Below are 24,516 nucleotides of genomic sequence, written 5' to 3' on the forward strand. Positions count from 1 at the left end.
TACTGTTGTGAAAATGTGCTCAGAGAAGATACATAGGATATAAGGCAAACATTCAAAGCCATAACATGTATGAAAGCATGACCATCAGTAAGTAGTGCTGCTGAATTCATATCTCAGATAAAGCATACTGCACATGTTGTAATGATCATATCCTGTGCCATTTTGCTATGTGTTCAGTCATGTTTATAAGTTATGCCATTGCTTTAGTTGTTCATTATTAGTATTTAAATTCTGTATGTTTTAGTCATGTGTCAGTTTAACAATATCCCATAATACAAAATAACGTGTGTGCATTAAATCTTGTGAGAATAATAGAAAGACAGTGAACAATCTCTGTAATTGGTGCAAATAACATCTGGAGATGAACAGTGTGTGTGGCTCGAGTCTTTTAGTTGTTTTATCATGTTGAGAAGTCTTGAATGTCCTGGATGACCTTCGATCACTAGAAACAATGAATTGGTAGCACAGATGCATGATTTAGTGTGAAATGACTTCATGAAATGAAGATGCAAGGATTTCAAGTAGCTTATATCAAATTAATTTAGTCAAAATTTGGGAATGTGATGTGTTGGCCAATTTATGCCATGGTTACAAACAAAAGAGCAGGAAATTAAAAACACTTGTCTGTGACTTCTAACTTGCTTGAATTTTCAGAAATTGATGGAAACTTCTTAAAAACTTAACTTACTATAAAACATAGCTACATGTTACTCACTGGGATTTTGTGTAGCTTTCCTTGGTCCATTCAAGCAAATGCTGGGGCAGACCCTTAAAATAGGCCAAAACCATTCCATCAGTCATAATCATCATCATATTTGATGCTGTACAACCTGGGAAGTTCATAAAATGTCATTAAATGAACTAAGGAAAAAATTAATACATTATTATTATTATACAAAGTGTCCCAGGAGGAATGTCAGTATTCTGGGAGGTCATGGTATGAGTCATTCTAAGCATAAAGTGTATATATATACATGCCTTATTTGAACAGTTTTTGCAGTAGAGCTGTGGATGTTATCACCCACATAAAGGAACGTCAAGATGCACTCAGACAAGCAACACACCATGTCCTTGCACGAGATGCAAAGGGCACTGATATTGATGGTGGAATTTTCGAAACTGCATTATACCACAGGAACCATGTAAGATTTGAGGTTTCCATGGTGGTGACTATTAAGAATGCTGTCTTCTGGGATGAGGCGCCATGTATATCTTGTGTGAACTGACATTCAGGGCAGAGAAATCCACAAGCAAAGAACCAAGATGAGCAGGTGAACTGTACCAACTTTGTCACTTAAACAATAAATACCAGTGTTTGAAATAGCTCTATCTTGAAAACCATTTGGAATAGGACACATGTACATATACACTATTTGCTTAGAATGGCCGATACTATGACCTTCCAGAATATTGACCTTTCCTCCTGGGACACTGTATATCATACGAACCATCCATACATGAACCGCTGTGAGCTGTATGAGTATACTACAATAAATTGAACGTAAAAGTTCTAAAGTTGTTCCTGAACTTAAAATATGTAAGGTGTGCTATAGACATAAAGGTGGAACAGTGGGGGGATAGCTTCAGGCACTCTTAACTTTGGCAGTAGATGGAGGTGTGTGGTTACCTTCAAAACTCAAAGATATAGGTTTCTCAGCTCACTATTAGGATTGATAGTTGCATTCATAAGGAAGCACAGGGTTATGAATATTGTGGTATGTGGGCCATTGCCAGGCAACGACTATGAAACAAATAACTAGACAACTGCCATTACTAGGTAACAGCCTGTAAACAGCAACAGAGGAACGGTGTTTTCTGTGTGGTCTGTGGCGAGATATTATAAGCAGGACAGTTAGGGAGGAGTTGAGTTTAACCCAGTGCCTGGGGGTATAACTGGGCCATCCTGTTCCTGGGAGATATAAGTACAAGGACCTGGCCCTAGAGGTTGGGAAATTCTTGAATCTGAGACAGTAAGATATGGTCGTTACTCCCTAGGGACTCGGACCCAAGAATGAGTGCACTGGTAAAGACCAGCAGCAATTGTAAACGACAGACCTGGCCTCTCGTCAGAGAAGGCATTCAACATCAACAAACCCACATATGTCTGACAGTCATAAAAATCTGGTCTGGGGCCCCAGATAGGGCCTTGACACAAAGACAGACTGCCGACTGACCATTAGTCGTAACATAACTTTGACTTTGAGATTGAGTTTGCGAAGTGAGTGAGTTGGAGAACAGCTGAGGTTCAGTCATTGTGAACTGTTGCTGTGAGAAGCTGGTAGCTGATGCTGGGGACAGTTCGGTAACCCTAAGGAAGGGAAATGTCCACAATTGGAAGCCGCTACTGAGCAACGACCAGTAAAGACGTGACTGTGGACACTAGTTTGTGTGTATTTGTGTGTAATAGCAAATTGTAAAGTGTAGTCATGTACTGCATCAAAGAGTCCAATAAATCCAATCGTCAATCCAAAACCCACTACGTGACACTATCATGAAGTTTTAAAACTCTAGGCATTTGTATACATAATAAAAATAAACATATTTGGTTTAATCTTTCCTGCAGTAGTGTTCATGACAGGAAAATTAATAAATATCATAATGAAAAAACACTATTAAAAAGTTTTTTCTAGTTCATAACTTGTACCTAAATTGTTTGTATGAAAAAGTCCACTAAAAACAGTTTTTCATTAGGTGATGAAAGAGAAAGTTTGTGTCTCCTCACATCGCTGGTATTACAAATTCCATTATTAAAGTATTTATACTCAGATATACTATAACTATGGAACACTTATATAAACAGATCACTTATTTTCGTGTGAAAACTGAAATTTGATTTTGGAAATGCTTCAGTCCATATGTTTGGCTGTTCAGTGACAACATATTCCCTTATTGTTTTCAAGCATTCACATACTTTTTTCTTCTTCAGAGGACATTCTTTTGTTATTTTCCTTCAAGTATTTACAACACTACACATCTTCCAAAATGAAATAACAAACCAACAACACACTGAAATTGTAGTCTTATAATGAGAGGATTAATCTCTCTGTATAATAGGACTATGTCATAAGCTGTAACACAAAATTTATTATGTCGGCTGAAAGAATAATCACTCATGAACCAAAGTAAAGTCATGATGAATTATGTATAGTAGTTACCTTATAATAGACAAGAGTCTACTGACAGGATTTGATAGTTCCATTCAAGTCTTCGTTTTTGTGTGTCACGAACATCAACATGTTTTCAGAAGTTTCATGTTAATGAACATCCTTACAGGTATGTATGGAAACTTGGCATTCCTGTGCAAGCATTACTATACATACATAAGATGGTCAGAATTCCATAGAACATAAATTCCTCACCTGAAATTTTGCTGCTTATTAATACATTGTATTGTATTGTTAATATGATTTATATGTCACAATGGGGGGGGGGTTATAATCCAAAAGGGTACATACCATCCCAAAATATGTTGGAAACCAATACTGATATTCAACTGCAAGGTTCGTGTTAGAGGCTGCATGGTTTGTTTCAAAGCTGGTATTTGGCTGGAACAAAAGGAATGAAATACCTTCAGAAAGTAAAAATTGACATGTAGTTAATATGAGTAGGCCTAGCGGTTCAGTACATGGATGTAGGTAGGGAAGGAGGCAGAGTCAGCCCCCCCCCCTCCCCAATGTGTTTTGGAAAAAATATGAATTGAAGAAAAGAAAGAAATATATACCAGATATCAATAATAAAAATCAAAGATATTTTAAAAAATATATTTTGTCCTGAATGCTCTAGGGGAAACCATAATGAGTAAATAATCTTGAACACTTTGAACATAAACCTGTAAACAGATGTTCTAGCTTCCCCATCCCCATTCCAGAAAGTTGGTTGCCACCCATTGGACAAAATCCTGTTGGCACCTCATGATTCAGTATGAGATGAATAAGATGTATTTTAAAAAATTTAGGGCATTGTATAATGGCTGTTGTCCTTCTGTAACGTAGCATACAAAATTCCCTGCAGCATTATTTTTAGATTATTAAGTTTACTTTCAGCCGGTCTGTAAACGGAATTTCAGCAAAACATAAAATAAGCAAAATGAATACTTCAACAGTATAATAATGCACAATATCAAATTTCAATAAAATCTGTGAAAAAGTTCATGGGAATGGAAAAGTCCATTATGCCTTATACAATGTAGTATGTCACCACCTAGTCAGGACCGATGTAGCGGTAACGCTCTGGACTCGTATTCGGGAGGTATACATTTCGAATCTTGGCCGATACATTGGTTATCCTGACTGAAATTATTCGCGGCTTTCCTCAGTACCTCCAAGAAAATTCCAGGACAGAACCTTGATTAGGCCACGATCGATTTTTACCACATTCTTTCCGAATCATCAATCATCCTTCCATCGTTGCTACACAGTCTGGATACCAGCAGCCAGAAAAATATTCGGTAATTATGGCTAAAAATCAAAAAGGCCTTCTGACGCTATGCAAAGATCTCTTTATTTTTAATTTTACCGAAATTGGGTTATTTACTACATAGATCTACATGAGAGGATCTGTTTATGACATTGTTATGAATCATTATGCTGAAAACCGGAATTGCCCGACTATTTTCTGCGAAAGTTTTGCATGTCGTCAAATCTAAAAATTCAGTCCTTGGTTTAGACGCTCATACTAGGTCACAGACAGAAATACAGGCGTGATCTACATATGAGACACTCTTCTTACTTTGTCGACAACGCCCAAAAGTCATAAAGGACCGTGTTATTAATAACAATTCATAATGCCTTGGGCCAAGTTAATTTTTTCTTGGGCTGTGTTTTGCCCATCCTTCCCTTGTGCAGTAAGCTGGTCTTTAGGCCGCGCCATAGCTCAAGCGGTTAGTCGCTGGCGTCGCTGCCTTACCACCGCGGAGGTCCGGGTTCGATCCCGGGGTCTGGTCAAGTGGGCTTTGTAGTGGACAAAGTGGCGTTGGGGCGGGTTTTCTACGGGTACTTCGGTTTCCCCTGCCAATCTTCATCCTACCAAATTCTCCATCATCATATCATAATCACCCGGGGCAGGTTGTGGGTGTTTTGTTTGTTGCTGTGGTGTGTGAATGTCGACTCCCTGCTGAGTTTGTCTGTTCTATGCTTGTACATATTATGAATCTCTGATTCTGACTAGAAACGTAATGACAAAAATGCTAAGTTCGTATCTGTGTTTGTACGAATATTTATTTCTGAAATGCCATGTAGGTCGTGGATGGTTGTTTGAAAGGAAGGGAGGGAGAGAAACAGTCCTTAACCCCTACCCCCTAATCAGGCACCACCCACGTTGAGTTAAAAGAGCACAGTTGATTTTAGTTGTCTTTCATTCTCCGTGATATGTGCAAGTGTGTGCAAGTATACTGGTCACAGTTCTTGGTGCTCTCAAGAGTTAGCCTATAATCATATTATCTTCTCTTTCAAGGTATGTTTTATTAACCTGTTCTATATCAAAAACTATCCTCCAATCGCTTTCCAACGTTTCTTCGTCTGTCTTGTTGGTAATTCCTAACTTTCTTGGTCTTAAAAATATCCACTCTTAAGATAGGATTACGCCACTTGTTTTCGTAATGTTGGATTCCTTCTTCCAAAGCATTTGTTTGTAAGGCACAGCGTACTGTCGTACTGAGTACATGGCCGGCAATTGTATAACCAAAGGCAACCATTTAAAAGCGCATTTCTGCTGTTTCAGTTTACTTCCTCTCAGATCTATTCAGAGCCCAGTTTTCAACCCCATACACAAGCTTAAGAGCGGCTATTACCTTCTTAAATGCAATCTGTGTACCCATTCTAATCTTATTTTGCCAACATTAATCTAATTGTAAGAAGAGTACAAAATGGCAGTCAAATTCGTGTATTTTATTTCTCTATGGTTTATTTAGTGAAGCTGTTTTTTTATTGCTAGTGGGGTGGGACTAAGTCCGTTGTACTCTCCCGAATAAACGTCAGAAACGTTAATCGTTTTAACTAAATTTTCTAGGTCAGATTTTCGTATGCTTTCGCTTCTGTACCTCGAATTATACAGAGTCAGCGAAGTAATGATTATAAATAATTCAGTTATTTACTGATGGAAATGAAACTTCGCAACACAGTGTGCTTTGCAACAGTGACCCGGTGCCTGCCTGCCCGGGTCGCGCCATGCGTACAGTATTCATGGACATGGTGCGTCCTGTCCGGTCCTATCGGCCTGTGTCTCCAGGCGGAGGGAAACTGATGATTTCAGCATCTTCTACAGGACAATTATCTTCATATCCGCTAAGATACGTACACGCCATGTTGTGGTTCCATTGGTAATTTATTACCTGAATTATTAATTAGGGGCCTCCTCCGAGCGAATCACTTGTATTGTAAAGGCCGGAACGGTATTACACAGCAGGAAAACGTAAAATTGTAGCGGTGTTTAATTAATTAAGCTCTGTGCCATAAAGACACATTGGGGGATTGGAGGTAGTACAGTACTGAATAATTAATTATGTATAATCAGTTTATCTTGTTATTTTTATTGGCTTAATTTGTATCTTTTAAATGAATAATTAATTTGGCCATAACTGTTGCAATTGAAAATGCGGCTGACTTCATGGCATAAAAATAAAATTTTGTTTGAAAGTATAAGTTTTAACGTTGCAAAAAGAACTTTACAATTTTCCAGACGTTTTGCACTGAGGCTCGTGTAATTTAACGACATTATGTTAGCCGTAGATGTTATACAGAAGTTTATACAGTTCTCTTAAGATATTTTACGTGTCAGGACGGTTCACATTTGACACTTATACTGCACAACTTCACGTAATACTGTCCAAGTGTTTTAAAGCGAAAGTAAACAACAGCGAGTGTATAGGAGACAGAACGTACTGCGAGTGTCATCACGTGAAGTGCATGTGAACAATTCAAATGTCCAACCTAAATTCATATGCAAATTCATAATCATATAATCATCTTAGTAAAACAAGATCGAGATGATTGTGCAAGGCTCGAATCATGGGCACTGGCGGGGGGGAGGTGAAAACCAGGTATCCGCCCCCGCCCCCCGTTGACTTTTGGAAATATCAATATTGAAAAATGAAATCTACCGAAAAGTAATATAGTAACACAAAAATTACTGCTATTTTTAAAAAGTGTGGGCACGCGGTAGCGTAGCTGGTTGAGGCAAGCCGGAAGGTCCCGGGTTCGAGTCCACATGAGGTGGGTTTCTTTTTCAGTTGACCTAATCCTTCCAGATGTACTATGGCCCTGGGGTCGACTCAGCCTCTGACACAAATGAGTACCAGGAATCTTCGTGGGGAGTAAAGGGCGGCCGGCGCGTAAGGCTGACAACCTTCAGCCATCTGTGAGCTGATTGTCTAGAAAATGTGGGACCCTCAACGTCTAACAACCCTATGGGCCTTCACGGCCTGTTACAGGGATAGCTTTACTTACTTTATACCGAGCGAACGCCTTGTTGTTTAGCTGAATGTATTACCCAGCTTTATTTTCCGACCTGATTTATGGACGAATTACATAGGATTTGGTTGGAAGCGGGTGTAGACTAATCGAAGTGCTATCCAGGAATTTTCCTTGAGGGACTGAATGAAATCACGGAAAACCTTATTTAAGATAGCCTCGTGTGCCGCCATTCGAACCGAACTCCTCCATAATTCATGTCCAGAACTTTACCTCTAGACCAACGTGCCCGGTCAGACTTCATGATGTCTCCTCAGACATCCCCGAACTGTAAAACCTGGCATCCAGGTATTTCAGGATCAGTTTCCCCTGTGGTATTTTCAGCCTTCGTCATTTGCCTGGGTCTTGTCACTATTGCCATTCAACCTGGGTGATTTTGGAGCTCAAATTCAGAACAGAACGTGGAAGATGTATATTTGCCTGCGTTATCCCTCTTCTCTGTCAGCGTTTGAGAGTGAATTGTCAGGAAAGTTGTCGTGGGGCCCCATCTGCTAGCTTCAGACCGACTGCTTAACCATACTAAACTATCCTGTCCGGGGCTGCTTGATGATGTACCTCTAAGAAGTGAGGCAGATGTTATGATTTCAGCATGACGGAACTCCAGCGCAATACTAAGTTAGGCACTGATTGAACGCGACATGACCAGGAAGGTGCATAGGTAGTCGAGGGTCGTAGCATGGTCTCCAAGGTCGCCAAATCTAACTACGATGGACTCAGTGAACATCTGAAGGAACACGTTTACGCAGTCCCTTTCAGGAGTTTCGGAGATCTCGTAAGATTTACGCCGCTGTGAAAACGGTTGGTGTCAATATGTTAAGTTGTGCTCGGGCGAATGCCGCGCGGAACATTGTCGCCTGCCTTGAAATGGGTGGTGACCGCTTCTAACACCTATGGTAACTACATGGCGCACGGTTTGATCCTTTGAGAGCTTGCGCAATACGACGGTGATCTGTATCTTGAAAACTAAACATCACAGGACATAAATTGTACAATATTTTCTACTGCTTTTGACAAGGAGTCGCGCCATGGGGGAGGTTGTGTGCGAATTTCGTTTCACCCTGTGTATTTTCTCAGTATATTGAACTGCCGGTTCCAGTTCGCAGCTTAACTTTCCTCATCATATGGAGAATTGTACTTAATGTATACGTATGTAATACATTACGTACAATTCTCCGTATGATGAGGCGCCAACTATTTCATTAATTATTGGGCCTCCTATACAATTTCATAATGAAACATTGAAATTTACTATTTGTCGACGGATACGTATGTAAAGTGGAACCAACGACTGATTCGACGTTAAAAAACATTAGTCAAATTTTAATTTGATTTTTATATATGACTTTTATTAGTTTTAAATAACCTACTTATTGTCTTCTTATTGCAAATTATCTTAAATGATTTATGACACTGTATCAAATTTTGCGTACTGCAGTTCAGTGGTGTACGTTTGTTGAAGTGTGATGGCCACTAGTGGCCGAAACATGTAGCAGAACTATATCTGGGCATTGTCCTAGAAGTTCTTTTATTTTGTGTTGTGACGGTCAAAAAAATAAGTTGTATATATTGTAACGCAGCAGGATGCATGAAATGAAAGTTAAATTATTGTTGTGTTATTGTAAAAGGTAAAATTAATTAATTAAGCGCCATGTCATCAAGACGTATGGGGGAGTATAGGTATAGCTCCACCATTCCTGACCTCGGCACTAGATGGAGATGAGTGGTCAGCTTCATGCCCCGGCCGCTTCACTCCCTCGAAAATCGCCCCCGGTACCCACTGGATAGGAGGCTGGGTGGGTCCCAGAGCCAGTTTGGATGCTGTGGAGAGGAAGAAAACCTTACCTCGTCGGGAATCGATCCCCGACTGTCCAGGCCGTAGTCCGTCGGTATGCCGACTGAGCTAGCCCGACTCCTGTGTTATTATTATTATTATTATTAGTAGTAGTAGTAGTAGTAGTAGTAGTAGTAGTAGTAGTAGTAGGAGTAGGAGTAGGAGTAGGAGTAGGAGTAGGAGTAGGAGTAGGAGTAGGAGTAGGAGTAGGAGTAGGAGTACAGTGAGGTGGTGAAACAGAGATTAAGTTGGACTGGGTACATGGCCCGACTAGGAAGAGAAGAAATGCATACAGAATTTTGGGGGGAAAGCCTCCTGGAAAGTGGGTACTTGTAAAATAAATCGGGAGATGACAGGATAGATAACATTAAGATCAGAATTATAGAACCAGGTTCTGGGGCTTGGAGGTGGATGGAACTAACTCGTGTTCGTGTCCTACGGTTAGCTACAGATTTACTAATGTTCCATTTCCTGCAACTTCAAGAAAGCCAGACTACGATGCCTCTCCGTGGAAGTTCGCTTCAGAACCTGGTGCAGTAGAGAACCTTCGCGAAACGTAAACTCATCAACGGTTTCCTTTTGTGGTGTCTAGTTAGTGCCAGTAAATGACAAGAAAGTGCTATGTCATTTCAAAAACCCGTTTCACAGATAAACCGCTTTCTTTGTTTGGTTGCTTCAACGGTGAATTCTTTCAGGCCGTGCCTGCGTTTGCAGACCTTCAACGATGTGTTCACTACTGAGCATCAAATAATGTAATCAATCGGGCAGATTTATAAGCACAATGCCTGCTAGAGCTTGTTTTTCTATTGGGAGTAATAGCCTCTTGGAATTCTTTCTTCTGCCCATCTACCTAACAGAGAAACTACCTACATGGCTCCATAATTAAACAATAAACTAGCTACGCAACTGAATACACAAACAGCAGCAAACTACCTAACAAACTATATCTAGCGACCTAAACACTGAACAAACTAAGTTAGTTACCAGACATATATATATATATATATATCTACCACCTAGCCAACCCTCTTACAAACTTCGTACCCAGCTCTTCAAGCATATAACAAAATGCATACTCACTAGCTGCCTAACTACCTTACAAATCACCTACAGCACGTAGCTTCCTAATTGCCTAACACATTACAAACCAAGCGACTACCAAACTAATTGCATACTGCTGGGGTTTCATTTGATATTAACTAATTTACAGTTATTCTGTTAGTCAAGAAATTCATTGCATTAAAAAAAAGTGAAAATTGGTTATGTGCTATAGAACGCCGTCAACGAAACTTATCATAAGCCAAAGCAATACCACACGGCGTCATATGCCAGAAGATAATATTTATAGTCCGCGCCAAACACGCCTTGAGAATGCAAACCTCATAGCACATTGGAATGCATATCTGCACAACCTCTGTCTTTGTTATCCTCTTCAACACTTCTCTGCAACACATGCTGATATCTCCGGGGTGATATTTCCTTTCAATTTTTTGACAAAATCTTTTATGCGTTTCCTGGTTCTTTCATGCGTTCTGTACGTTCCGTCCAGCTGGCCGTAAGGAATGTGAATATGTGAATGCAAATTGTAGAATCAGTGAAGAAGCGATCACGATCAATTTTAAGATAGATTACCAGCTATCGTCGAAGAGACTACCCCCCCCCCCNAAAAAACACGACGGACTTCAGCAGCGATAACCTTTCTCCTGGCCAGAATTTCGATCAGGCAGTTTATAGTTTCTTTATTAGATTCTTGGGGTGGGTGAGACTGAGTTCACTTGGTACGTCTGCCACTAATTGGCTTATTGTACCAGCCCTGGTGGAGAGATAATGAGTGTGGAGCAGTCGATGGAATGAGAATTGGCAGGGGAAACCGAAGCACTCGGAGAAGACCTGCTGCAGTGCCACTCTGCCCACCACAAATCCCATATGTCCTGACCTGGGCTCGAACCCGAGACATCGAGGTGGGAAGGGAGTTTATAAATAGGAAGCAGGAGCACTAACCGTTTCTTCTCAAGGTTTGGTGTGAATGGTGAACATCCATTAGGAATTGGAAACATCTGGCACACGATACAACTGAAGGTTGGATATTTGCCTGACTCTTTTACTGAAGATATTATTTAGCGTCGAATGAGGTGAACTCCGATCTACAAACCGAGAGTAATGGCCGTGGGAATTCGTTGCGCTGATCACTCGACACCCTCTATCCGCAAAATTTGACACTAACTTCTCCGACAAGCGGCAGTCGCTCGGTCGGTACAGTTCGCTTGTGGACTAAAGGCCACGGAAGGAAATGAGATGAACGCAGTCTATCAAGTTGTAAGAAGGAAGTCACTTCATGCAGTGAAAAGTGCGGGTACACAGACGACGTGAAAGCCGACAGTTTAGTTCAGTGTTAATTCTGTTCTCGGGTTTTTAACATTATGTGCTTGTGGGAGGCGTTGCCTGCGTCCCAGAGATGCTGCCTCCCGCTTCAGGGTCGAAGTATGTAGGTTGGCGAGTTGCTGTGTATATATAATATTCTCTTTCCATAAGTTGTGCACACAGCCTTTTAAGGGCATTACGGACAAACTTTCTGGTCCACTGTTAAGATAATATTCGCCTAGGCGAGGAGCCGATCTTCATTGTACCTCCACCCCCATTCTCTTTCAAATCACTATGTTGTATACACACAGCATCTCACCAACCCACAAACATCGACCCTGAACATGGAGGCAGTATGTACCTCCGAAACGTCGGCAACATCACCCACAACCACACAGTGTAATAACCCAAGAACACAATTAAAATAAGTAATTAGCTACACTGAAAGCCCAAAATGCGTAATAATTTAGTGACATTTTCCTCTCCTTTTTTACTTCGTCTTTTGTTCTGCCTTTCACTGCCCCCTACACTCAGCCACCTACTTCTAATCTATGCAGTCACATCCTAAAGTGCAGTTTTAATATTATTCTCCCAGGGACTATTGGCTGGACGACCGCGGAGTGTGGGTTCGAGTCTCGGCAGAGGCAAAAATTTGTTCTCTTCTCCATATCACCGAGTCCGGCTCTGGGGTGCGCTTATCCTCCTATACAGTGGGTAGCGGGGGCCCTTTTCCCGGAAGTAAAGCGGCGGTGCGAAGCTGACCTCGTACCTCCATCTAGTGCGTAAGTTAAGAATGCGTGGAAGTATAAATCCACTTCCCTATACGTCTCCATGGCATGGTGCTTGAGTTATTAAGTACAAGGATAATTTCGCCTTTTTTACCATACCTACTTTCTAAGCCTAGGTCTTTCAAATGGTCCCTTTCTTAGAGATTTTCTGACTAATGTTTCTCATGCACTTAACACAAGATGGCACATATTTGTTTCGGATTTGCCACAATATCAATTCGTCTGTCTTCACGCTGGTGCCATGGAGGTCTTCCTGCAATCTCCAATTATGAGTTCATTTCATTCATGGAACGTACGCAAATCAGGTGTACCCAATATTCGGGACGAATCTGGGGTGCAGAGTATGTGGTGGCAGGTAGTAATCGTGGAAGCAAGGAAAATATTTTCTCATGGGGCAAGTGGACTACCTACTTACCAGTCGAAATAAATAACAGAGAGAGTCTGCATACGAACTTGCTGACCTAATTTGACTTGTACACATAAATATGGACAACTACAAGTTACCAGCAGACAAGGTGCGATTTAAAACGAATGGCCATGCAGTTATCAAGATTTACCTGAAAATATTTTTATCTCATCTTACTGGAAGCAGTAAATTAAAACTGTTATACACTACAAACGCCGGTCACGGTAGCCAAGTGGTCTAAGGCATGCACTGCCTTCGCTCGCTCGGAAGCCGGGATCGTGGGTTCGAATCCCACTCAGGGCATGGATGTTTGTGTGCGTTTTTCTGTGTCTGTCTGCAGGTAGAGGCCTTGCGACGAGCTGATCACTCGCCCAAGGAGTCCTACCGTATGTGTAAGATCTAGAAAAACCGAAGTGAACGGAGTTCATGGAGGTAGGTCTAGGCCCACTGGGGCTGTAGTGCCAAGGAAAAAAAAAACACTACAAACTTGTACTAATTACAGTCACTACGAGTATGTTTTTCTTCCGAATTATATATAAGAGTACATAATATATGCAACATTTCAGGAGGAGACTGCTCCTGTGTAAATCAAGTGACCGGATGCCATTTTACTGACAGGCGTTTTTTTTTCTTTCCTTTGGCGCCACAGCCCCAATTTGGGCCCTGGTCTACCTCCACGAATCACTCCGTTTCACTTCGGTTTACCAGATCTTAGACATTCGGTAGGACTCCTTGGGCGGGTGATCAGCTCGTCGCAAGGCCTGTACACAAACACAGAAAAACCGTGACCGGCTGTAGTTCAAATGCTGTTCGTAAATAACTTAGCAAATAATGACTCGCTGTGAACCACAAATTTATTTGTTGATTATGTCAGAGTAACATTCTATTCTTCATTTCAGTTATATTAATTTTCAGTTTATAAATAATTAGACATAATTCCATAATGTAAATTTTATCGGCGTACTACGGATGATGCCGTGAATTCAAAACGAAACATGCTGCACGTACTTGAATACATTTATTTGACATCTTGTATTTCATGGTCTGCTTATTTATAAACAGATATACTTGCAACCTATCTGTAGATATCCAACAGAATCCAGTTTTTGTACCTTTTTCAGTCCGCTCCTTTCAACACTCCGTACATTCAACTCCAGTTTTAGCAGTAACCTGAGCAGGGATCTCGCTGAATACGCTGAATAAGACGTTGCCTTGTGCGCTCACACTGTACATCAGGCGATAGGTCGCCATGGTGCCGACAGTTGCCGTCACGGTGCCTAGTAGTCTGTGGAGATTCTCGTATATTCATGCACGATTTTCTTTAATTCATGTTCCGTAGTTCGGCTTCCTTCGGGCTGGTTTACCAATATTTTAATATGCAATTCTTAACGTGCTAAAATCCGTCATAAACAACTGTAGGTCATTAATGGGACCAAACAGTTGAATCAGTTGTTATTAATACGAATCTTCCTAGAGTCCGCCTCTCACATTGCAATAAAATGACCATACAGGTTATTAAAAGAGGGTTACAGTCTTTGATGGGGTACAGTACTGAGCAAAAAGTCCCACTCATCGTCTGTCCAGAAACCAGTGCCTGCCGAGATATGGGTGAGTTTTCTAGAAGTTCGCATATTGAGACGGTCCCGGAACCAGTGTGTGAAGAATTGCGTCTGGAGAGTTCTCCGCGAGTGATCACTTTATTCATACCATATCCAACATTGCAAGCCCTCACTCCTCCTGAGCACAGTGCAAAGGTAGTATTTTTCCAATGGCTTCCCACAAAATGCTTTGACATACACAGTTTGTAGCTAAAGTCCTGATTACTAATGCGGGTGGCTGACAGTCCCAACACCATTGTGACATCAAGACATCAAGATCGATTTTCTATCAATATATAGGTGGACATCTTAGGCGATCAATTCCTAGGACCAGTTATCTTGCCTAACAGACTAATAGTTGCCGTGGATCATCGTTTTTTGGTGAATGATTTATCAGTACTGTAGGAACATTTGCCTTTTCATCAAAGACATGTGGTTCATGCATGATGAGGCATAAACTCATTTTCTCCGCGTTGTCAGCACCTGGACCAGACATTTTTGTGAAGTATGGGACGTGGAGGTCCAGTCAACTGTCCTGTACGATTCCCAGAACTTAATCCTCTAGATGTTGGGCTATGGGGACACCTGAAGTCCTTGGATTATTTAGCGCCGATCAATGCTTTTGAGGCATTACAGCAACATGCATGTAATGCCTGTCGGGAGAGTCGAGTGAAACCAGGAATTTTCGACAGAGTGCGCACCTCCATATGATGAAGAGCTGAAAGTTGAGTTAAAATGCGTGGGAACCGCACAGAGCAGCTGCTGTAGAGATCACACGAACATCGCCCATATCTCAGCAGGCACTGGCTTCTAGCCTTATGTTACCCTGGACCTTTTCGCTCATTTAAGTGAGTACGAAATTCCCCTAAAGCCTGCAACCATTTCTTTTAACACTCTGTATAAAAATATGATGTATCATACTATATAAATCCTAAATTCTGAATCGTATGCATTAGTAGGATTCTCGCTGGAATATTCTGTGGCCTCCTTATCTTCATTCCCGCTGCAGATGTTCATTTGTTGGTTGGGGGAGGGCCCAGTGCACTGTAGAGAATGTTCCAGTAATAAGTGCACCAAAAGGAGGTGAGCACTATGGGATGTTTCGGTAAGGAACTACAGCACCCGAACATTACCAGCGAGAGTAGTGTAGTATGACAGACTTTCGGTTACAAAAGCAACTTATGCTAGGAACCCTTATGAAGAAGATTGGAGTTGAGAGTGGAAGATGTGAATGAGTATTTGTCTACTGTCACCTTCCCGATTTTCACATAAACTGTTTTCATTTTTTGGGCCAAAGTTTCTTTTTTCCTTGGCACTACAGCCCCAATGGGCCTAGGCCTACCTCCATGAAACTCTCCGTTCACTTCGGTTTTTCTAGATCTTACACATTCGGTAGGACTCTTTGGGTGAGTGATTACCTCGTCGCAAGAGCTCTACCTGTACACAAACACAGAAAAATGCGCACACACACACACACACACACAAACTAAACATTCATGCACTGAGTGGGACTCGAACCCACGATCCCGGTTTCCAAGTGAGCGAAGACAGTACATGCCTTAGACCGCTTGGCTACCGTGACCGGCCAGCCTCCATTTACTGCATTTATTTCTGAGACACTGTATACTATACGTGTATACGTTAATATACAGAGTGCCCATAACTTACCTACGTGCTCTTGGGATCAGAGTTGAGTCGAAAAATTCTAATGAACATGGTCCGATTTGAAAAGGTTTTGAAGGAGACAATGAGCATTGTATTGCACCACGACCACGACCACGACCACGACCACGACTACGACCACGACCACCACCACCAATACAAAAAGCAAACTCCGTGGTTTCAGTCCGCAAGCGAACTATGCCGACCGAACGATCGCCGCTTGTCGGCGAAGTTAGTGTCTAATACTACTACTACTACTACTACTACTACTACTACTTACTTACTTAGTTACTTACTTACTTACTTACTTACGGAGCTGAGCCCTTCTGGAGGAGCCGCCAATTCTGCAGCTACTCAAGAACTTCCCAGCATTTTATGGAACCCGAAGGTTCATTACCGTGTTCACAAGAGCCCTCCACTGGTCCCTATCCTGAGCCAGATCAATCCAATCAATACCATCCCATCTTATCTCTCTAAGATCCATTTTAATATTGTCCACCCACCTACGCCTTGGTCTTCCCAGTGGTCTCTTTCCTTCTGGCTTTCCCACCAATATCCTATACGCATTCCTCGTCTCCCCCATTCGTGCTTACCACTACTACTACTACTACTACTACTACTATTAATAATAATGTAATCTGAAATGAAATGGAAATTATGTAAAAATTACAAATGCAGTAGAATGCTCATTCTCACTTTCTTCAGAAACCGCTGAGGATCGGATACAGGTCCGTTAGAATTTTTCGACTCAGAGTGATCCCAAGTGCATTCAGGTAAGCTATGAACAACTGTTTGTGGGACACAGCATAAAGAATCACGCGAATGATCCTGAGAGCCAGTAAAGACCTCAACAAGTAAGCAGAGATACAATAAAAAATGTGAGGATGACATGAAACCAAAAGCAACAAGAAAGCAACCGGACAGGCTGCACTAGAGCTAATGCTCTGGGCTTGTGTTTGGCACGTGATCGTTTCGAATTCCTATCCGCACACCGGCTACCCTGAATGAGGCTTTTCGTGGTTTCCTCATTCCGTCCAGGCAATTGCTGTGAGAATATTTCCTCTAGGCCACGAACTCTTCCTTTCAAATCCTTTTCAATCTATCAGTCATTCCACCTCGATAAAGAAACTGTCGTTAAATAAATCCGTGTGGAGGCGGGGTCGAATACCTCCACCGTGACTCTGCGAGTTGTAGGAGGCATAAAAAGGGAAGTCTCAAATCTGAGACAGTAAAATATGGCCACGAGTACCACGGGACTCGGACCCGAGAAAGACTGCGCTGGCAAGAACCAGCAGCATATACAAAAGACAGACCTGGCCTCTCGTCAGAGAGGGCGCCCCACAAAAACAAGACCGTAACTGTCAAACAGTAACAAATATCTGGTCATGAGCCTCACCAAGACTTAATGGCTGACTGACCGTTAGTCGCAACGTGACTTTGACTTTGACTGCCGTTAAATAACCTACGAAACAAAAGAGAGATAATGTGTAATGCTTCATTTATTGCTGTTTCTGTTCAGTTTTATTTCCCGGTGTTACACCACTTTGCAGTCTCACATACATGTAGGTCTGTTTTAAGTAATTTTATGCTGTATTTTATATATTTTCCTTTTAGCTGCAGCTTGAGCCGTTAAATATTTGTTGTTCATTTTATTAAGTTTCTTTACGAGACTATTACCGCCTTCTCTATTAATTTTTACCAGATGTTAGACAAGTTTAAAAGTGTAAGATTTGAGGCTTTCACGGCGGTGACTATGAAGAAAGCAGTCTTCTGGGATTTTGCACCGTGTATATGTGGTGTTAGCCGACGTTTCTGAGGAACGTATCGCCTCCATCTTCAGGGTAGAAGGAAAAATATAAGAAATCCGCAAGCGAAGAGACCGTGAGAACCTCCGAAACGTCGGTTAACACCACATATACACAGTGCCAAATCCCAGAAGACTGCTTTTTTCAAGTTTAAAAGTCTCACGAAGTCTGAAAATAATTTCATACTGGATTTTATAAGGGTAAACCCAAGGAATATTGCCCAAGCGCGTATTGCTCTCGGCCGATAGCACTCAAACCACACACACTCGTACTGTATCATTTCGAAATGTTTCAGAATTTAAAGTCTGCCTGCCAAGGACATAAAGAAATATAACTTAAGCCGATGACGAATAAAATGATTATAACAATTCGGTTCTAATACTGTCAGATTCTGCCTACTTTCCATGTAAATTTCCCGAGATGAGGCAATACCAAACAGTAATCTTGTCAGTTGTTTTATGAGAGTGTGAAACGTACATAATTACATAGATGGAGCAACATAAATATCTAGCGTGTGAGGACAAAGAGCTCAGGAAAACTTCTGGAACTGAGAACGACTAAATAAGCGACTGATTTCAGGGTTTTACATAACGACAAATTGCATGATTTAAGCTGACACAGATCCTTTAGCTCATTAACATTGTGGCGTATTTGCTGCATGCAAGAACGGCTGAGCCACAGAAATAGCCGTTTGTAAGTAACACACACTAGCAACAATAGAACAGCACGGTTATGCAACCCGCTTCTAGGCAACGGCTCGGTAAACACACTTCCAACCATGCGCAATGACAGTGCTTAGCTATCACGTGACGTGTTTTCTGTAGGTCCTAGCCGAAGGTTTACAGGGGACAACAAAGATCGTTTGCAGGCAGTCGTAAGCTGGAGGAGTGAGTAATAGAAGGACTTGCTTGAATTTCGAAGTTTCAAGGGAACAGCAGTGTTTCCAGAAGAATAATTAGAAGGTATAGTGTGTGACGTTACATGTGCTTAAGTACATCGATATTGGGAGTGCGTAATTTAGTGAGACTTTTATAGTTCCTGTGTTATAAATCCGTTGCCAGGAAACGGACGTTGAAGCCTAGTGAAAACAGACTGAGAAGATTGGTGTGAAGTGATTGTAAATTATGTAAATCGTCAATAGTGTAATTATATGTAGTTATGACCTGTAGGTGGTTAATAAATCCAATTACCAATCCGAACCCCGTCTTTAGTCACTGATACACGTGACAGTACTGTTAATGAAGGTTAGAAGGCTGCGATAGGCTGAGAATGTGGAGACAAAAGGACTCCAATTTAGTGGGAACATCTCTTAGTAGTGACCATTTGGAAGAATGAGATTGGATAATAACATTAAGGTGGATCTTAAGGAAAAGTCTGAGAGAACTTGAGATGGTTTGAATTTTCTCTGGATCTTGCCCAGCGAATGGCTTCGGTACCACTGGTTCTGCTGCCAGAGCATTATTTCATATGTTTATTGTTAGTAAGATGACCTTCCTCATAATTCCAACACATGGTTAATACTGCAGAAGCAATTTGCTGCACGTTAGTGAAAAAAAAGAAACGTTTCCAACTAAATTATCGACGAAACTAAAGGATTCCAAGGACTTTCTTGAATTTTTAATAGTTAAAACTTTTCTATTGCTGTTTAACGCAAAATCTGAGCGCCGTGATTCAAAATTTTATGGCACGCATAGATAGTATCCTTCATGCGGGAAATAGAAAGTAGCATAAAAATTATAAAATATGTCATCGCAGTTTATTTCAGCATAATTTGAAAGAACACAAGCATAAGTTAAGGATGGGCGAGCTGCTTCCTTGTAAGCAAACGCTAAAACTAATAAGATCTAAAAGTTTGTGACGATGGTATATTGCTACAAGTATTATGTTTTTGGACATTATCCATCGTCTTGTATATTTTTTAAAAACCGTCCTGTTTCTTTTTCAAAACACAGCGTTTCGGAGACTGGATTCTGACGCCGTCCTCAGGTAAAACCTACTCAGTTGGGTCTAACAGATAGAACTAGCCCCTATAACTGTTCCTTTTACATCTAGAGCCGTTTCATAATTCATGTTCTCAAAGATTTATGTGCGTGGCACTCGTCAGTTGACTCATAATGCAATTTATATCTTTCATAAAGTGGGAGGAGAAAGAAAGCATTATCACTCCAAGAATCTAGTACTTTACAAAAGCAGTTGTGCTACTGGCGACACTCAGGGAGTGCACAACAGTGGTTTCAACCAGGGCACATTGTAATATCGCAGATTTCGGGAATGTGCGGGGATGGATTTAAGTGAAATCGATTGGGGCGGTCACCCTGGGGCCTCCATAAAACAGGAATACAATTCACAGATTTTGGGGGGACATTTTCTTCTCTGAAATCACGAAACCTTAGTTCGTATTTCTAAATATTATAAGAAATGAGAAAAATAAAAAATATCATGTCTCAAATTTGTTATTGCTGATAAACGGCTCCACATTTTCTCCCTGACGCCTCTACCGTAAATCAGGCCCTCAATATATGTAAATCTTCATGAAGATAATAATGAGGTCGGTATTTTGGTTAGCGAGTTTATAGTTACAAGCCATGCTAAATGCCATTTGCTTACTATTTTATCAGTCAAAATTAAAAGTAAAGGGCTAATTAATTTGCATATAAAAAGACTCAGGTGGAGCTAAAACGATAAAGCAAGTATGTATTCTTCATAGCTGCCACGATTTAAAGAAAAACTTGCAACATACGTGTTGTATCTTGCCGTAGAGATTTACATGCGTTGGCTAAACCCCCAATCATATGCTTCTAACATTTTCAACATTGAAAACGCGTATTTGATACTAAACTAAATTTCTATAAATAAAACAGGAGTAAAATTATATAAATTTATCCCTGAGGATAACTGAAATTGAATGGGACCCAACAGCTTCTAGTCTATACTGATAACGTGAACGCAAGAGGGAGATAACATAAATACCATAAATAAAAAAGCAGGATCTCTGATTCGCGTTTATAAGGACGTTGGTCTAGGAGCAAGCATGAAGGAAATGACGTATACATTGATATCTCATGAGCAGAATGCGGAGCAAAATCATAATAAAGACAGCAAATAGGTCTTCTGAAAATATGATATAGTTCAAATATTTCAGAGCGACGGTAACAAATCCAATTCGGTTGATGGTAAAATTAAGAGCGGATTGATTTCGGGTAATACTTGCTACCATTCAGTTCAGAACCTTTTGTCTTCCCTTCTGCTGTCTAAAAACGTAAACACTAAAATATGCAAAACTGTAATTTTGCCTGTTGTTCTTGTTTATGGGTGTGAATGTTGTTGGTCTTTGACATTGAGGGAAGAACTTAGACTGAGGACATCTTGGAACAGGATGCTAAGGAGAATATTTGGACCTAAGAGGGATGAAATGGTAGAGCGCTCGAGAAAATTGTATAATAGGGAGTTTAATAGCACATTTTTCTTTTTTTTTCCTTGGCACTACAGCCCCAGTGGGCCTAGGCCTACCTCCATGAACCTCTCCGTTCACTTCGGGTTTTCTAGATCTTACACATTTGGTAGGACTCCTTGGGCGGGTGATCAGCTCGTCGCAAACGCACACACACAAACTAAACATCCATGCCCTGAGTGGAATTCGAACCAACGATCCCGGTTTCCAAGCGAGCGAAGACAGTACATGCCTTAGACCGCTCGGCTACCGTGACCGGCGCAAATATAATTAGAAAGATGAAATCAAGAGGGTGAGATGTGGAGGGCATATAGCACGCATGGGAGGGAAGAGGCGTGCTTACAGGATTTTGGACGGAAAACCTGAAGAATAAAATTGCTAGGAAGGCATAGACGTAATTGGCGATGTGGAAACGACTGGGTTAGGGACTGCAGTCTCCTGGCTCAGGCGGGCTTTTGTGAGTACTGTAATGAACTTTCGGGTTCCATAAAATGCTGGCAATTTCTTGAATGGCTGAACAACTGTTGGCTTTTGGAAAAGGACTCTGCCCCATGCGTTACTCGTATTTGTCCCCGAGACAAAGTACTGCAACGCATAAATGTACACACGGCGGGAAAGGGTAAATTTCACGCGCCGTCCGACTCTACAGCTGATATACTTCGGACAGACTACTGGGTGGGCCCCAAAGCCAGGTTCAACCTGGACTCGAACAGGAAAATACTTCTTCCTGTCGTCAAACGTGAGTCGTCTTGTAAGATTTGAGGCTTTCACGGCGGTGACTATGAAGAAAGCAGTCTTCTGTGATTTGGCACCGTGTATATGTGGTGTAACCGACGTTTCGGAGGAAAGTATCGCCTCCATCTTCAGGGTAGGAGAAAAAATATAAGAAATCCGCAAGCGAAGCAGACTGCTTTTACCGGTTCTCACGGTCTCTTCACTTGCGGATTTCTTATATTTTTTCTTCTACCCTGAAGATGGAGGCGATACGTTCCTCCGAAACGTCGGTTAACACCACATATACACGGTGCCAAATCCCAGAAGACTGCTTTCTTCGTGAGTCGTCTTGTTGGCTCTTTTCTGTGTTATTATTTCAGATCTTTTCAGGACCAAAAGCGTCCCGTGGCCAACAAAAGTTTGGATATCCCCTGATTTAGAGCTATACCGCCGGCTGTGAAATGAAGAGAAATATCTATTTGGCTCATAATAGGCGTATATTAACACGATATCATAAACTGAGTTACAAATTCCATTCTTATTCTGCTGTCCTTAATGCAAATGTGCTTAGAGGCCGCATTTATGATTACGCCAGGGACGCATTCAGTAGACAGTGTGCATTTTATACAGAAAAAACTTCGCTGTGATTTATATTCGATGTCTGAAGCGATAATTCAGTAGAAGTAAGACAACTTGAGTAATGTGAAACGTGATTCCAATACATCTGTCCGTGCTTTAGAGTGTATATATATATATATCCCGCCTACCAGATGCTGCCGTTGTGCCAGTGAAGGAAGCAATGTTTTTATATTTCAACTCGTTTTCTCGAGCTACTTCTATTTACTCTTAAGCTATAGAGCCACTTTACAGTTCTAGTCTAGAGCGAATTCTATTCTGTCTAGGGCCCTGCAACAACATGCGCATAAATTGTTAACCTTGAATTATACGTTCATGCTCTGCAATGGTTATCTGTGGCGAATCAGGAACGCTTTATTACTGCTAATGTGAAAATCCACGTGGTCATGCAACAGAACCGCCTGTATTGCCATTTCAGGTTATAACAGACGTAATCGTTACAATTCCCATTAGCTGCGTGATGAGTGAATTTCCTGGTTCGATTCCCAGAAACCATTTAAATCATGAAGAAGAGAACTAACAGATTTGAGATGATCAGAATTCATGTAAACATCTGTAAACGTTCCTTGCACAACAACAGCAACAACAACAAACTGAAAGTTTAGTGTGTTCATATGTTACCAGTTTTGCACTCATGTGAAATTTGTTATTCCAACGGAAGAACATCAATTGAGAGTGGGACTTGAGGTCGACCGTGTAGTTTGGTACACAGTGTGATAACTGAAATCACAGTCCTAACAGATTGAGGATGTCTGAGAATAGAATACTAAGTAAGATACTGTATGGCCGTGCCATAGTTAGTTAGTTATTGGAGAGGGTAGATTTCCCATGCACTTAGACCTGTATTGGTCCATTGTGCTTCCCTCTATGATTTCTACCAGTCTCTATATCCTACCGGTACTGGTGCTTACCATCAGTCCCGCCCAGCCAGCGAGACCGGCTCTACTGGCTGAGAAGTATCTATAATGCTTCCCCCATCTACCGGAGGTATTAGTGACTGCTGTTGGGCGGGAAACGTCCGTAATTTGACTCAGTGATCTCCTTTGGAGATATGAGGTTCTTTTACGTGCCGTAAAGCTACGACACGGGACCCACGGCTTAAAGTCCCTCCCGGAGGACTTGTTCCCTGAATTTTTCAGCCCTTAAACCCGCCGGGTATTTGAACCCGCGTACTACGAGTCATGAGGTGGGAACGTTACCTCTAGACTACGGAGGCCGCTATGGCCGTGCCATAGCTCAGGCGGTTAGTAGCCAGGTTCCCACCTCGGCGGCCCGGGATTCAAGCCCAGGTCAGTTCATGTGGAATTTGTGGTGAACAAAGTGGCATTGAGGCAGGTTTTCTCCGAGTACTCCGGTTTCCCTTAACAATTCTCGTTCTACCGATTCTTCCATATTCATCATCATCTATCATCCGGGGCTGGTACAATAAGTCAATTAGTGGTCGACATACCAAGTGGAATCACCCTCACTCTGCTCAAAGAAACTAAAAAAAAAAAGATATTTTATCGTAGGAAAAGTAGATAACACAGGACTTGAGAAATGTACATGTTTACGGCGTAAATATAATGAGTGAAGGAAGTGTAAAACAGTTTTGTAGAATGTTCAAAGATGGGCGGGCAAACAAATGTTCACGATGAAGATCAAAGTGGTCGGCCATCTGTACTGAGTGATGATCTTGTTCATAGTGTTGACCAAAATAATTTATGAACGACGGTGCTTCATAATATGAGGACTCTCATGTGAATTTCCAACAATCTCACGCCCTCTTCTCTAGGAGATCATCACAGTTGGGCTAGGC

General features: G+C 41.4%; 1 long non-coding RNA gene across 3 annotated transcripts in view; it reads right to left on the reverse strand.

The window, feature by feature from the left end:
* Window positions 1–24,516, reverse strand: part of LOC111869246 — an 85,867-nt gene that overhangs the window by 19,434 nt on the left and 41,917 nt on the right. For all 3 annotated transcript variants that reach the window (XR_002843636.2, XR_004513529.1, XR_004513530.1), the window contains exons 3-4: window positions 3,456–3,545; window positions 716–830 (exon numbers count right to left, since the gene is read on the reverse strand). This is a non-coding gene — a long non-coding RNA (uncharacterized LOC111869246). The remainder of the gene's footprint in view (window positions 1–715; window positions 831–3,455; window positions 3,546–24,516) is intronic.

This window comes from Cryptotermes secundus, unplaced genomic scaffold (genome assembly GCF_002891405.2).
Source record: "Cryptotermes secundus unplaced genomic scaffold, Csec_1.0 scaffold3159, whole genome shotgun sequence".
Taxonomy (NCBI): domain Eukaryota; kingdom Metazoa; phylum Arthropoda; class Insecta; order Blattodea; family Kalotermitidae; genus Cryptotermes; species Cryptotermes secundus.